The following is a 14,823-nucleotide window of genomic DNA, read 5'->3' on the forward strand; positions in this document are numbered from 1 at the left end:
ATTATGAGCCAAGGGAATAGGCCACTCACAAAGACAGAGAAAAGGAAAAAGAGAAAAAAATAATTCATAAGCAATGTAAGGTGTCACATAGAAATTACTGGGCTAATTGTGGCCCTATTGTCTTCTCCTCTATAACAATTTCTAGGCCCATCAGACAGGCTGCTGCTCTTTCAATTCTTCTGAGTACACAAAAAATTCATTTGTCAGAGAGGATGCTCCAGGTTTACTTGAGGTAAGGAACTCTGAGTGGGCTGAATGACATAACACAACAGTTTCCTGGGTATTTCTCTGTGATTAAATCTCTTACTCTGGAAGAAAGCACTGAGGCAGACATCAGGAGAGACCGGCAGAAGTTTAGGACAGTGATACACAGCTGGGGCATTTTAGAGCTTTTGGTTCACAGCTTCGGTCACCTCCAAGCTGCCTTGAGCATTTCAAGCTCTCAGTAGTGCTGAAGACTGGACAAGTGAATATCAAAGTGAATTAGCTGCTGTAGCAATGAAGAAACTCACCTGTCACAGACATCTTTTATGAAAATTCCCTTCCTTAGGATTTTTCCTCCTGAGAAGCTGCGAGGCCTCAGGAACAAAATGTACACAATGATTATCTGCTGCTGTGGAATGCAACAGGTGCATCTGTGATGGGTCTCATGTGGTTGTTTCTAATTAATGGCCAATCACAGTCAGCTGGCTGGGACTCTGTCTGAGACACAAGCTTTTGTTACCATTCTTTCCTATTCTATTCTTAGCCAGCCTTCTGATTAAACCTTTTCTTCTATTCTTTTAGTACAGTTTTAATGTAATATATACAATAAAATAATAAATCAAGCCTTCTGAAACATGGAGTCAGATCCTCGTCTCTTCCCTCATCCTCAGACCCCTGTGAACACGGTCACACTCACCATTTCACCAAGTCAGAGACAAAAAAGCATGAAGGATCAGTAAATACACCAAGTATCTTCAACTTTAAAAAATACTGAAACATATAAAGCAACTCAGTCTGAAGTTCCAACAATAACAGACACAAAATCCTTCAAGAGCATTCACTGCCAGTAACTAGGCTATCACAACTCAAGTGCAGGAACTGAAACAGTGAGCAGAAGAGAAGCTCACAGCAATGCACACCTGCCTAAATGACAAAACTGCCAATGGACAGCACAGTGTTACACACAGGACAGCATTCTTCTTTGTGCTCTACTTTCCCAGGTGTTGGTGCTTGGTCAGAAACCAGTGATATCCTTTGAAAAGCCTCAGACTTCTCTGAAATGTGAAACCCACATATCTTGTACAAAATCTTTTAACCAAAACTAAACAGGCATAGAGCAACAAGTTCTCATTGCACAAGAACAGCCACAGAAAAAGAAAAAAAAGATAGAGACAGAAATTGCAGAGCACCAAATGAGTTCAAAAGAGATATCTATGTCAGATTGTAAGTCAGTTTATGTCTTTTCTTATTCCTGAAGCTGGGCCAAAGCGACTGTGGCCACATGCCCCAATTGCCAACAACATGCACTCTGGGCAAAGCAGAGACCACTTAGCATTTTCCAGTATTATTCTTTAGGTTAAACAGATAAAAACATGATTTGAGGCTAGATTCAGTTATGCCTCCACCAAGAAGTCGATCCCATAATTACATTTATGCAGTGGGTGACTGGTGCAGGAGCCCTGTCTCCCACCACAGTGACTCACAGTCTGAGGGAGCCTTGTTCACCCTTCCCAGAGCTGTGCCTCACCTCTGAAATCCCCTTCAGTGCCCAACAGGCTCGGGTAAAACTCATCGATACTCACACAAGCACAGACTGATACACCTCACAATGAATCATGTTTTTACTTGGTTACACAGGCTGCTGAGCTCCCTTCCAGTTTAGATCTGCAAAACAACATCAAAACGATCTTGCAAGTTTCCACCTTTATTTTGAACATAGTTTTTCTTTTGATCACAGTGATTCTTTAACAGGGTGTCTGTTACAGATATTTGAATTTATCTGGGAGGGTGTGTCCCTCCCTCCCAGTGATGTATCCTGCCTGATGGTGTTCAAGGCTCAGTAACCCTCCTACTAATTCTATCTTAGAACTCAATTCCATTGGAGTTGTGAGGAAAATAATCTTTTTTCCTTACAATAAAGTCAAACTTAAGAGCAAAAGACTGTTGGCACTTACTGGCACTGGAAAATGAAGGACTTTCCCTTAAAGCAGCAAGAACACATAGTTCCAGACAGGAAGGAATCACCTGCACTATTTAGGATCAACAAACAGAAACCTAAACAAAAATAATTAGTTTTTATTTTCCCAGAACGTTTCACTTGGTTTTTTTCCTGCTCTGCCACCTTCAAAAGAAATGCCTCTGGGCAAAGCAGAAGGGGAACACATCACTGTTAGGGAAGCTTAACAAAAAGAGGCTCCGAGACAGCAAATTTTCCTCTCACACTATGTCAGAGAGGCAGACATCCCCTGACCTGAGGGCAGAGTGCTGAGATGGAGATGGGCAAGGTCTGTGCTGAGGGAGACCCTGGGATGCCCTCAGCACTCAGGGCTGGCTGCCAGTGCTGATCACTTCTAATGACAAGAGCAGAGCAAGAAAAGCTCCCAGGAGAGGCTCTGGCCTGGAGGATGTGCTCTGTCTGCCACTCCACGGTTCAAAAAGCACAAAGTTCAAGGCTGCTGTGACGGTTCTGTGAAAACAGCAGCGTGTTTGTTATTTCAGATGACTCACAAACAAGTGCTTAGATCTGCTTTATGGTGCTCCACAAACACAGAATCAAGTGAGCAACACTTTCCAGCCTTTATAGTGCTCCACAAACACAGAATCAAGCGAGCAACACTTTCCAGCTGGTTTCCAGTTCCGCTGCAGCACGGGGCACAAGCGATGACCCAGCTGGCTCAGCAGCCCCGAGCTGGGACAAAGCCCTGGATGGCTCACCCTGAACAGACTCAGCCATGTGAAGATGGAGCTCCTCCCAGGGCCCACAGATCACTTCCACCTCCACGCCAGCCCTGCAGCTTCTCCACCTCTGGCTCACTCCATGTGGCTGAGAGCAGGGAGGAACTGGAAGCTGCGGTCACAGAACAGTGCTCCTCTTCCCAGAAATCCTCACCTACACGTGCATGTGCAAGAAATCCTCACCTACAGGTGCAATGTGAGCCCCAAAGGCTTGAGCTGAGCCAGCCTAATCGCTGAGCAGCAGTTTAGGCAGGTGCAGACAAAGCCAGCATCCTGCACAAGCCCTGGTGACACCTACAGAGGTGTTTGCAGGAGTCAGTGAACCCCCAGCCTGCCATCCCTGCACACCCTCAGCAGCCCTGGCACCCAAATTCAGCTTCCCACATCTTACAATGGGCTGCAAGCAATAATAAGATATTTGATTCTGCATGGATTTTCATGACATCTAAAGCAGTATTTAAGGACAAGTCTCAGGGACATTAACAGCCAGCAGCACAGCAATTCCTGTTCCTGTTTCTTTGCTCTTCTATCACACCCCATATTTTTGTTTTTTAAGCTGCTCCTGAATCTAGAGTTAATTACTAGGCAGAACACAAGGACTTAGTCTCGAACAAAATTACCCCTGCACCATTACTTTCAATAAAGAAACCTTTTATTTGTTTAATGAGATATTTTCAGCCATTCTAAAGTTTATGGTGTCCTTTTTCATGATTTCTCTCTGATTGCCTTGAACTCTGAAAGGCCAAGGTCTAACACAGCACTTCCTCTGAACTCGGGAACACCTGAACATGGCCCTTATTGCTGATGCATTTTCTACTCACCAGTGTGTCACAGACATAAAAACACTGAAAAACACCACCTGGTTCCACCCAAAAGTTACTACATGAATAAATATTTACCTGCACTTTAAACACAGAAATACAGCAGTGAGTCCTCATCCTGTTTCTGTGAAGATCCCACCACAATTACTGAGTTACTTGAAATGTATTTAGCAGCACTACTTGTGATTTCTGTTTCTTGTGATCTGTGTAGTCTGTTTTCTTCACTATTTGCACGTCCCCACGTTTCACTTCCCAATTACATTCTGTGAAATGCCTAATATGGTGAAACTACACAAATTTACTTCTATTTAGTTCCCAAATTCTGCTTTTTGTTGTGCTCATATTTGAATTTATAGAAATGAGAACACAGAATTCAAAAGCAAGACTGAACAATTTGTCAGTTATTAATTATTCTGAGCCATTTTGTGAAGGTGCTGCCCACCCTGCTCCAGGTATCACTTGAAAGGCTTTATTCTTTATGATTCAAACAAACTCCCACGTGTGGATTGCAAGGGACTGTGAACCAACACAGAAATACCTAATTTATTTTACAGACATTCTGCTGCAGTCCAGCTTGCTCTTTGATTCCAAATATTACCACATAATAAATAAAAACAGCATTCCATCACTAAAAACATGCATACAGTAAATTCTACCTGAAACTAGAAGTAATCACTAAGAATAGTTCCTGTGCTGAAGAAGGAAAAATACAAGTATCTAATAAATGCAGTTTACCTACAGCTACATCTGACATTCAAAAGGAAATCTATTAGCTCTTTTAGATAATAAAAGTGTGCATTTTAATCTGCTCTTGCTCCCCACTCCCTCCTCTTTCACGTAGTGAGGCCTCATAGAAAAAATATTTAAAATATGAAGCATAATTTCAGCATGATAATTTATAATACTAGGCAATTTAAGAACTCCAAATCTGAACTAATCCCAGGCTAGAAGCAAGGGAGTGCTTGGTTTCAAAAACAAAACAAAAACAAACAAACAAAATTCTAAACCCACCAAAACCAAAAACACACCACAAAAGACAAACAAATACAAAAGACAATCCTCCTGTCCTCAAACCAACAGTTTATATCTGAATGTGGATCCAAAAGTCAGATTTGAATAGTATGCACATTTTTTCCACTGCCTTTGGACATAGCACCTAACATTACAGAATACTTGATGTAAGAACAAACCAACCAACCCAAACCCTTTTTTCCTCAGCTGTAGTGCTCAGCTCAGGAATTCAGACTACTGGCATTTTCTGGTTTCCTTCATTAATGAAGGGTTTCAGTCCATTCACCAGCTACCTGCTCCACAGGCTCATTTCTGAGAGAAGCAGAAGCATTTTGTGGTGCCAGGAGCCCTCCAGAGAGAAATTCCCTTCCATGTTGTGAGCAGGAGCAGAGGCAGCATGTACATTATGGTCCATGTTTATTTTATATTATATATTTTATATATTATTATTTCATATTGCATATTTTATATTGCATATATTTAATACATTATTTTATATTGTATATATTTAATATATTATTATTTTATTTATCCTGCTGTCACTCAGTCATGACCCCAGTATTTACTCCACTGTCTGGCACAGGCATCTCAAACCCAGCCTCTCCCTGATAAATGAACATCAGCTCCTTCTTCTCAGACTTTCCTGTGACACCTTCACTGCATTCTGCACCCCAGCCTGCTTCACCTCCAAGCTGCAGGAGCAGGAGGACAGTATCTGTATTTAGGAAAGCAATTATTAAAATATGACAAAATCAGACACCAAAAAAGTGACTCTTGCAACTGAAAGCAAAGGCTTTTCAGTTTTCACACCAACAACGATGGCTTGGTCAAGACAGAAATTTCTCAGCACCATACTTGACAGCAGAAAAGCTCAAGAAATATTTCTCTAAACTCCTTTCAAATTTTCTCCCAAGATAAGTGGGAAAGAAAACAAAGCCCCTCTAAAATCCTATTTTACTTCTCACCCATACATTGCAAGGAAAAAGTACATCACAGAATGACACAGAAAGTTTAACAAGAAACCATTTCATTTGCTACCACACCCCAACAAATCTTTCTTCAGCTTAACTGGGTCTGTTAATCACCAAAATAAGGTGCTTGAGCCTAAGGTTTCAGGAAAAATGCCATTTTGAAGAACTCTTTTTGTATAAGGGGTCTAGCCACTGCCTCTTTTTCAAGAAAATTGTCATTATAGGTAGAAACCCTTTCTCACTGCACAAATAGAGCTAAAAACCACCTGAAGAGCAGTGTGTTACTTTCCTGGCCAACAAGTCCCAGTTAAATCAGCGATGAAGAAGCAACTTAGGGCATCAAGAGAGTGGAAAACTATCACAGAAATTGGTATATATTGTCTGGTTCTTTCAAGCTTGATCAGCACAGCTCACAGAGCCTGCACCTCTCATTCTCCTGAGGCAATAACCCCAGGAATTCACCCCTAAGCAGTGATATACCAGGATTTAAAAAACTGCCAAGTACAGATGGGAAGACAAAAGGAGCCACCAAATGCTGAAGGCCTCTATAAATCCTGTACAAAATCTGACAAGTTACCAAACTACAAATGAATCTGAAAATTCAGCCGTGGTTTGTGAAAATCACATTAAAAAGAAAGTTACTTGAGGACACTAAAATGATGAGCTGCAGAGATAGACTAAGGCAAGAATTGCTCTGCCTTCTCATGAAATTTACCTAGAAGTTAACTGGAACTGAAATAACTCAGAAAACAGCTATAAATAGAAAGGGGTTAATCATTCAAATTTCTATTCCCATGACAAGAATACACTAAAGGCTCTAACTTTTTAATCTTATGATATGATGCTTTAAAAATACTTCAGCTGCTGCACTACAATCTGCCTCTACCTACTTTTTACGAATAATTTCTCCTTTATTTTTTTAAACACAAAAAAGGAGATTTTCTTTTGACAAAACCATTTTCACTGACAGTCACCAAAGGGAGCCTGTGCATCAGCTGGAACAACTATATGGGATCACTTCAACTGATCTTTTTTTTTAATGGGGCCACTTAAAAATACATTTACCTTTTCCCCATCCTATTACAAAGCACATAAAACTTATTCGTCATCGATTTCAACTACCAGAGCTACTACAAAGTATTTTTCAATGAAGTGTTTGCATTTATCCTAGAAGCAGCAGAGAAATTTAGACTCATGAGGGTTGGAAAAGGTCTCTAAGGTAATGGAGTCCAACTTGTCCCAGCACTGCCAGGCCCATCCCCAAGCCCTGCCCTCAGCATCACATCCATTGTATTTCTTCAAGGACATTAATTCAAATTTACCATGCAAAGAAAGAAAACTGCCTCACCCTCGATGCACAGATAAAAACACACACCAGGATAAGCAAATGTCTCTGAACTCACACAGAGCCTGTGACACACTTGGAAATAGAATCTAATTATTACAAATCCCCAGCCGGTGCTTTACTCACAGTATTTTCCATCCAATTAAATTAATGCTGAAGCTTTTCAGTTAAACCAAATGGAGTATGAGAAATAATACACAGAGAGAAGTTCTTTACTCAAAATGTAGAAACAGATAAAGACTTTTGTCATTTTGGGGTGCCCAGCAGGTTTGCTATAAAGTGAGTTGTAACCCAGCATATTTGCAGTGACAGAAATTAGGACAGCACCCAACATCTGCATTCAGCTGATGCAGATCTCCACTGACTACTCATACAAGAAATTGTGATAAAAAAACTTTATTATGGTCTTAACATTCTTTCCAACTTAAGTTACATCCTCACATTCTTGCCAAACCTGCTTTTATTGAAGAACTCTACTAAACAGACAGCTTTTCCTTTTTATGCAGAACTTTCCTGCTCTTCCCTCTCACTGCAACTCTTCATGCACCAGATTTATTTACAGCACCCAGAGGAAACAGAAGCTCCCAGTTATCAAAACAGACTGCAGAATGCAAATAAACAATTTTTGTGCATTTATGGCAGCTGGACTCTAATTTGTGCAGAATGACACTGAGTATAAAAAAAATGGTATCCTAATGTCACTGTCATATTTTATGAAAAATCCCTTTGCCAGGATTTTTCTCCTGAGAAACCTCAGAAAAGAAATGTAAACAATAATTATCTGATTGCTTGGAATGTAGTTTAGAAGTTGCTTACCAACAGGTGCATCTTTAATTGGTTCCATGTGAATTGTTTTTAATTAATGACCAATCCCAGTCCAGCTGTATTGGGACTCTGGTCTGTCACAAGTTTTTTATTATCATTCTTTTCTAACCTTCTAATGTCTAACCTTTCTCTTTCTATAGTGTAATTTTAGTATATTAATATAATATAATATAAAACAATACACTATTATATACTATACTATTATATTATATACTATACTATTATATTATATACTATTATATACTATTATATACTATTATATACTATTATATTATATACTATTATATTATATACTATTATATACTATTATATACTATTATATACTATTATATACTATTATATTATATACTATTATATTATATTATATTATATTATATTATATTATATACTATTATATTATATACTATTATATTATATTATATTATATTATATTATATTATATTATATTATATTATATTATATTATATTATATTATATTATATTATATTATATTTCAACCTGCTAACAACTTAAGAGTCAATTCTCATCTCTCACCTCGTCCTAGAGACCCTCACAACAACACCACAACAATTAATAACCACATCCTAAAAGTTTAAGCAACAATTCAGTAAACAAAATGTAACTGCTGTTACTATTACTCGGACAAAAATAGAGTTAGGTCATTACTCTGAGCTTACTAAAATTTTCAACATAGCTAGAGGTCACCTAATTTTAGTGTAAATAAACATTTCTATTAAAAAAATATTATCTCCCTACATTACTACCACTAGTAGGAGATGTAAAAAAGACCCTCTGAAGTGCTGGGGAGGTAAAACTGGCCTAGAATGAAGACTCTCAGTATTCTACACATCTGGAAAGTGATATCTCTATCTCTAAACACATGGGAAAATTTGAAATTGTTTGCACACAGCTTGTAAAAGCTTATAAAATAATAAAATTATTTAAAGTTAGATATGTAATCAGATGCAGATTATCAGTATATTATAAAGTCGTTTTTTATTTTTAATAAAATATAAAAGGATTTGTCAAAAGCATTGTATCTGTCTTACATGGATACTAAAAAGCAGAACAATATTTGCCACTGAGCACAAATAATCAGTCCCTCCTCATTTTTATTTTTAACAATAGAAAGGAAAGTCTTTTTTTTTTTGCTGGCAAGTTTTGTGCCAACAATTAATGTACCATTTGCTGCTGACAGTCTGCCAGACTAATGGTGTTTTTCTTCACTCTGAGGGTTCAGAAACTGCTGCTCACTTTCCGGTCAGCATTCATCAGATTCCTCCCACGAAAGGAGAAATGAGGCAGCTCTTTGCAGACACAGACACACCTCAGGCATCACCACAAGTAAATAAACTTCAGCAGAAGCACAGAGTGCCCCTCACCTCCTGCTGTTGTGGCTCAATCCACAGTTCCTCAATTTCACTTAAACCTGGCACAGGACAGAATAAAATCATAGAATCATTTAGGCTGGAAAAGACCTTTAACAGCAAGTTAAACCATTAACCCAGTGCTGCCAAGCCCAGCACTAAACCATACCCTGAGTGCCACATCTGCACATCTTTTATATTCATCCAGGGAAGGTGAGTGCACCACTACCTGCTAGATAACGCTTTTGGAGTAGAAATGTTTCCTAATATCCAACCTAAACCCACCCTGGTGCAGCTGAGGCATTTCCTCTCACGCTGTCACTTGGTGCTTGGGTAAAGGCTGACCTTCCATGGCTGGAACTTCCTTTCAGGTTTACATTAGTGTAAAATTGTACAGCAAGTTGTGGCTGCCCCAGCCCTGGGAGTGTCCCAGGCCAGGCTGAATGGGGCTTGGAGCAACCTGGGATAGTGCAAGGTTTAACCTTTCCACCCAAATCATTTTAGGATTCTACATTACAAATTTTATTTCCTGCTAGGTTTGGACTTGTTTCTGGGGATTCAGTCTTGTCCATCTCCATGAATTAGTAGCAGGACCAACACTCTGCTGTGTCTGCTCCCATCCTGAGGCTGCCATTGCCCATGTGTGTGTAGTGGTGTGAAAGTCTCAAAGGCCTTGCCTTCCTCAGCAACACCTATTTAAGTCAAAAAGGGAACTGGAAAAAAAAAAACCAAAAAAAACCAACAAAACCAAACCACAAAAAAACCCAAATGCAAAACATCTCCCAACACCAGCAGAAAGTAAATAACATTGTCACGTATGGTTAACACACTTAAATTCTTTGGGGGTTGGGAGGGAATAAATAAATGGAGGATCTGGGGAGAAGGACTAACCCAGGAGTCGTAAACTTAGTGCCATACTGTACAAAGAAAAAAAATAAGGAAAAAAGCTGGGCATACTGAAAGGTAGATGAAGTGGAAAAAAGTACAGGCAAAAGGACCAAAGTACTCTTCAACACCAGAAAAGGAATTTGAGAGATGAAGCCAAGCAGGAAGGGCATTCAGTGCCCAGTGCAATTTTCAAATAACATTTTATGTGCCTCTTCCTACCAGGTCAACTTTGTACTCAGCTTTTTGAGTTTCTGCTGGCAACACAGGCCTTTGGTGACCTGGTTCTCCCCTGCAGCTGTGTCTGTACCAATGGTTTGTACATGCAAACTACAGACCAACCTGCAGTCTTCTGGAGAAACAGCAACGACACCACTGACTGAAAACCATCCTTCTGCAGGACTCAAAAGCAGCAGTTTTGGGCTGTTACTTGTAGTGACACAAATGTAATCAGTTTTTTAAATCATGTGGGCTTCATATTCTTCTGTTGTGAACATGCTATACTCATAAACATCCAATTGTTAAGTGAAATAACAGTTACCTTTCCCTCTTAGAAAATAAAATGATGCAACAACATCAATGTGCATCTCTCAAGAACTGTAGTTACCGAAGATAAAAAAAAGGAATTGCTCCAGAGTTAGCTCCCATAAGAACCTCAAGCACTAAAAAATACTACCAGCTCTTCTATTTTCTAGAGATTTTGTACAATGCTCTCCAAACCACCTACCTACCCTGAATTTTAAGCTGCTTCTGATACTCTGTAGCTGCACACACACAGAGGTCTTCCACACTAAATCTGTCACAAAACCACCTGACAGCAGGACTCTGAGCCTCTGGCAGTGTCTACAGACCAGTGATTGTCCACATGGCAGCTTCCATAAACAACTGCCTATTCTTATGCTTATTTTTAATTATTTCATTGCCCTGATACCTTCCTGCACACAAAGGGCTTCCAGAAACACCAAGAGTTTAGCAAACACCTCATAGCAACCCTGCACCATGAAACTAAAGGCACAGCAGTATTTTTACAAATTCTTATTAACAGATAACTCTCCCCACAGAGCCCCACATGACTTCCACAGAACTCTTTATCTACCTCTGCCAGCCTCACCAGCTCCTGCCCACATTCTGCCAGCTGAGGCCAACTCCAAACTTACATCCTCCAATTCACATCTCAATTCTCTCACTGAGGTTTATTTTTAAAATCCAGTGGATATTTGGTGCCTGGGGACAAGGAGAGGACAGGAATGGCCTAAAGGGACAGCAAGCAGTGCAAGCTCTAATGGAGTGCACATCACTTAAAACTGCCCCTTAATTCCAAATTATGCTTTCTGCTTTGCATATAACAAATATGGTGGGGAAAAGCCTCAGAAGAGCACTGTGAAAAGAATTTTAAAATCAATCTAAGCCTTTAGTAGCCCCTAAAAGTGAACCCAAAGAGACAGCAATGAGAAGGCACTGATTACTTGTGTTTCATAAAAAGAAATTAGGGGTAACAGTGCTGTCACTGTTCCTCCCCTTACAAGTAAATTCAGGCAAAGACAAAACATAACATCACATACCAACACAAAAGTTAAGCCTCCAACGCAGCCTTTACTCCAAATCATCACAGTTTCCAAAAAACAGGAACAAAAATTGCATTTCAGCCATTAGTGAAGTACTAAAAGGTTATTTATCAACCTAATATGGGAGGTAAAACGGTTCAGCTTTACAGCAGCATATAAATCTGAGCTACACAAGCACAAAACTAGATATCAGTACCTCTGATGGAGTTCCTTAAAGATATTTGATGAATTCACAAAGCTGTTCTAAAAAATCAGAGTAACTACTTTTGCAAACAAAAGCAAGATAGTTTAGAAACAGAAAAGCATCCTTAATTCAATTTCATAGCAAAAATTTCAATACATGTTGCAATTGTATGCAATACTACTTATGAAAAATGCACGTTTTACAAGCTTGAAAAAAACAACAGTAAGCTGTGAGTAGCAAATTTACATACTTTGTGTCAGAAGAAAGTTATAGTACTCCTAATTCTTATGCTTTTTTAAAAATAAGTACTGAGCATGCTTCTGTATACCTAGATGTAGCTGCAAAGACACGAAGGTACTCCCGATTCAGCTCATTCACAATTTCAAGTCAGGACACCGAAGGTAAGAAATGGATACATGTGCCCTTCTCCCTTACAATGAACTGCAGAGGGCTTGGCCAAAAGCCAAAAGAGGGAATTAAACCAAGGTAGGTGAGGACAGCCCGGATCCTGAGCTCCGTGCAGCCCTGGAGCAGGCTGGGATGAACCTCGGCTGCAGAAAAGAAGCCACAATCAAGCCAGTCACAATGGCCACACACAAATGATCAGTGGGGAAGCAGAACTGCCCAATCCCACTTGTCAAAGGAAGCTGGTTTTGACACCTCGGTGTCACTCTTTGTTTCTTTAATCTTCTCAAGCAGTATGTAAATTCAATTATGTTGGTACCTACATATCCACGGGCATTTGCACATGAGGGCCTCCTCTGCAGCTCCTAATGTATGTAAATGAAAGCACATTCCTGAATTTCCTTCCACCAAAGGCTGGGATAAAAACATTTACCCATGTAAATTTGATAGACTAACACAGACTGGTCGATGTTGCCAATAAAAACCTGATACTTCAGGCATTATCCAGATCCAGGTACCCTTCACCTCGAAGATTCCCCAAATTGTGATTATTTCAAAGGTTACCTGCTGTTCATTCTGGATTGTAAATACACACTTTACCAACCCAAAGCAAAACTGCTTGCTTACTTGCTTACTAAAATAATTTACAAAAAGTTAAATTTCTAACACAAGCTGATCTTTGCCCCCAAATCTGATTTAATTATCAAAACAAAACACATGAAAACTTTCACATGTGAGTGACTAGAAGGACTAACAGCACTGCCACAAAACAGTGTGTTTCATGTTCTCAGGCATTAGTATTTGAATGAATTAATATGAATTTCTGGCCTCTAGAAATTAAAAATCCTCAAGGCAAACGATTTGAGATGTAATGTGTAACATCGTGTGTCAGCCCAACAGTATTGGTTTGAGGAAAACACATATTCACTAAAAATAACAAACAAACAAACAACCAAACTCACAAAAAACAAACAAAAAAAACCCACCAAAACAAACAAGCAAGCTTTTCTATGCAACTGTGTGAATTATGCTTATTTCAGATTGTTCTGTCCTGGAGTGCTTCCAGCGAAACTGCCAGTGGGGAAATGCTCCCAAGTCAGAAAGCCCAGCAAACCCAAAGCATCCTTTGGATAAACACAGCATCACATTCTGCATTTATTTTCAGCTAAGTTAACTGATGGCAACCCTTTAGAGAACCAAGGGCAACACTTCCATGTGTATCTTTAGATCTGTGAAAAAACACTTAAACTGAGTGCCCTGGTCACTGAAACACAACAGCAGCTTTCCAAGTAAACAGCCAAAGCATCAGCCTGCATTCCCACACAACTTGTAAATAACAACATTCCTTCTTCTGCATCCTCCTCCTATATACAGCATCCTAAATCTAGGGGTTTTACTGGATTTTGGGTTTAAATTATTTGCTAAATAGAGCATATAACAGATATATACAAACTTTAAAGGAAAAAGAGTAGTGGAACGGGACATGTTCTCTCTTTACTACATCACAAGGTCAAAGAATGATTTTTTTTTTTTTTAAGAAGGCTTTCCTACACTGGAATTTGAAGTTCTGCCAAAAGTCCATAGACAATTGGAGAACCAGTGAATTCATGACATCAGATATTCCAAGGAAGTGAAACCTGGCTGAACGGAAGTGATTTTTACTCAAGAAAAATAGATACTTAAATAGGCAAACAACAAACTATTTTAAGACCACATATAGAGGAGGTCTCTTATTTAAAGGAAAAAAAAGCCACACAAAAGTCAAATAAAACACCCCCAAAATATTTAATCAATGTTAAAACCCCACTAAAGCATGTTTCCACATCAAAACATTCCTGATGTGACCAATATCCCTGATATTCCTTTTTGAAAGGCCAGTAAACCAATTACCACGGAATTTTTGTTCAGTAACCCTTTCCTGAACGCCAGCTCTCCTGAGAAGCACTGCTTGCTGCCATGAAACTCCCAAAGCCTGGAAGCCCCATCAGTCTGAAGGGAAGCTTCCAGACCAAAGTTTCCAGGTGACCTGGTGATTGATTCCCAGCCACCTTAATGCATTCCTGAGAGTTCACAGCCCTCTGCCAAGCATATGGATGTTCAATACTCCTTTATATGCAATTTTCCTAAAAGCAACCATGTACTAGAGTTTTATTCCACTTTTAATTAATATTTGAAGGCACACAGCTGTGGGAGTCTCTAGCTAATACTGCAAAACACAGGCCAGTCAAATTTCTCCAACATCCTTCATACATTCATGTCACTTCGAACCCTGAACTATGATCCTGAGAACATAAATTATATATTGGTAAGGTTTCCAGCTTCAGGAGCTTCCTAAACCTGAATGAAGCTCAATATCAACAGAACAATGGCAGCACGGACTTAGTACCTAATATTTACAGTTGTCAATTCCAAATGAACAAAACTTCAGTGTATGCGGTGACAAGAAAAGACTGTAAGTGCATAAAGTTAGGGGGGAAAAACACACACCTAAACCAAACCAAAAC

General features: G+C 39.3%; 1 protein-coding gene across 8 annotated transcripts in view; it reads right to left on the reverse strand.

Annotated features, from left to right (window-relative positions):
• The window catches only part of PIK3CB (phosphatidylinositol-4,5-bisphosphate 3-kinase catalytic subunit beta), a 97,254-nt gene that overhangs the window by 54,448 nt on the left and 27,983 nt on the right, over positions 1–14,823 (reverse strand). The window contains exon 1 of one of the 8 annotated variants that reach the window (XM_064721084.1): positions 12,243–12,261. The exons of 6 other annotated variants lie outside the window; for them this stretch is intronic. The gene's annotated coding sequence lies outside the window, so the exon portion shown is untranslated. Of the gene's footprint in view, positions 1–1,787; positions 1,820–12,242; positions 12,262–14,823 lie in introns of those variants that run through there. One more of the 8 variants, XM_064721083.1, reaches the window with a different exon arrangement.

Source organism: Zonotrichia leucophrys, chromosome 9, assembly GCF_028769735.1.
Source record: "Zonotrichia leucophrys gambelii isolate GWCS_2022_RI chromosome 9, RI_Zleu_2.0, whole genome shotgun sequence".
Taxonomy (NCBI): Eukaryota; Metazoa; Chordata; class Aves; order Passeriformes; family Passerellidae; genus Zonotrichia; species Zonotrichia leucophrys.